Here is a 2,529-nt window from a genome sequence, read left to right on the forward strand (position 1 = left end):
GAAGAATGGTTATTAACTATAAGAAGATGAATGAAAGCAACTATTGGTGATGCTCATAAACTTCAAAGAAAAGATTCTATTTTAGAAAAAATCAAAGGAGCAACTTGGTTTTCATCTCTTAATGCAAAATCAGGATATTGGCAACTTCGTTTAGACGAAGAAACAAAGAAATTAATTGCTTTTACTTGCCCAACAAAAGAATCAACAAGTGTGTTGCTCTATGAATGGAATGTATTACCATTCGGATTAAAACAAGCCCCAGGTATTTATCAAAGATTTATGGAAGAAAATCTAAAAGAGTTAAATGAATTTGTTTTAGTGTACATTGATGATATACTAGTTTTTACAAAACAAGATAAAGAAGACCATCTTCAAAAATTATTAATAGTTTTAGAAAGATGTAAAGAAAAAGGGTTAGTTCTTAGCAAAAAGAAAGCAAGAATAGCAAAACAAGAAATAGAGTTTCTTGGATTAATTCTATCCACTGAAGGAAAGCTAAAACTTCAACCAAATATTCTAGAAAAGGTAAATTTATTTCCTAATAAAATAGAAGATAGAAAACAATTACAAAGATTTTTGGGGTGTATAAATTATATCTCTGATCAAGGATTTTTAAAGAATATAACAGAATACACTAAAAGCTTATTTCCAAAAATAAGTACTAAAAAAGAATGGAAATGGAATGAAAAAGATAGTATACAAATTCAAAGAATAAAAGAATTATGTGAAAAACTTCCAAAACTTTATATTCCAGAAGAAAATGACTACTTAATAGTAGAAACAGATGCCTCAGACATAACCTGGTCGAGATATCTAAAAGCTAAGAAAGCTATAAAAAGCTTGGAACAAGAAAAAGAATCATTAGATTCTAAATATTCCCCAAGGGAATTACTTTGCAGGTATATTTCAGGGACTTTTACTCCAACAGAACATAGATATACCACTCATGAAAAGGAAACTCTAGCAGCAATTAAATCTCTTAAGAAATGGAAAATTGATTTACTACCCAGAGAATTTACATTAAGGACAGATTCAAGTTACCTAACAGGTTTTATACGATATAATTTAAAAGTTGATTATAATCATGGACGATTGGTAAGATGGCAATTATTTTTGTTACAATATCCAATAAAAATTGAATATATTAAGGGTGACAAAAATGTTATTGCAGATACATTAACAAGAGAATGGAATTCGTCTACAACACATTAGATCAAGAAATTCAGAAATACGAACAAGAACTCGAAAAGTGCAAGCATTGTCAGCAAATAAGGACAAGATCCAATCCCTCAAGAAGGCCATTGAAGCAATGAAATCAACACAACAACCAAAACCATCAGAGTTCAGCCAGCTAAGCATGGTGGACAAACCAGGTGAAGAAAAAATTTCAGAAAGTAAAACAATTGTTGAAATTATTAAAAAATCCACACAAGACAAAAAATATTATGTGATTTATAATGGCCCCATGAAAGGAGTATATGATGCCTGGAAAAAAGCAGCACCATTTACATATCAATCAAGGATAATTCATAAAGGAGGGTTTTTAACACTGGAAGAAGTAAAGGAATCCTTCAGGGAATATGAAGCTCTTCATCTAGAGCAAACCCTAAAAAGAGCAGATAAAGCTCCAATTCAAACCCAGAGAACAGGAATAATAAGAAACATTCCTACAAGGGCTAAAATCAAGGAAAAGAAAAGGGTCTGTAGATCAAATCTCAGAGAAACCGTTAACATAGTCCTAAATTGGACTGAAGAAAAAAGGGCAATCTTGGAATATTATCCTATTGCCAAAGAACAGCTAACAAAGCTGGTTATATTTCCAGAGGCCTCCCCATCTGACACCTATCAGTTTTTCCAGTATGGATTAATTGATACAATTTTAATTTTTAATGATTTAAAAATTATTAGTGAGTTTCCTGCAGGATTCATTGATGCAGTAAAGAGATTTAAAAATATGATTGACAACGTAAATTCAAGGGATATATCCCTAAAATTTAGACAACGCATCTGAAGGTCACATGATGAAAGGAGAAGACAGCACATCTGAAGCATCTCTCAACATTATTGCATAGTGACGTAAGCGCTTAGGTCATAGAGCACCAACAATGTAGCTGGTGCAAGATAATAAACAATGACGTAAGCAATGACGTAAGCAATGACGTCATAAGAAGGGTAAGGATGGGAATTGTCCATCAGACCCAACCATTATAAATAGGTTGCTTAGGCAATTGTAGAAGGCATCAAATGATAGAAAGCAGGAGGCTAAGAGTACTCATATGCTAGGAGAGCAAGGAGGAAGCGGCCGAGGCGATTCTATAGTTTGAAGAAGAATTCCCTTAGGAAAAACCAATTCTAAACTCAGAGTTAGTATCTACAATCTCCCATCTGGAGATAAAAACATCCTATGTAAAATATTCTAAATAAAGGAAGTTTTTTCAAAAAGGTACGCCTTTATCCTAATCTCTTAGTTATGAATTATTTAGAAAGTTTAGAATTAACGGAAGAATCTGATTATTATAGATTATCTGC

The sequence above is a fragment of the Arachis duranensis genome, chromosome 5 (assembly GCF_000817695.3).
Source record: "Arachis duranensis cultivar V14167 chromosome 5, aradu.V14167.gnm2.J7QH, whole genome shotgun sequence".
Lineage (NCBI taxonomy): Eukaryota > Viridiplantae > Streptophyta > Magnoliopsida > Fabales > Fabaceae > Arachis > Arachis duranensis.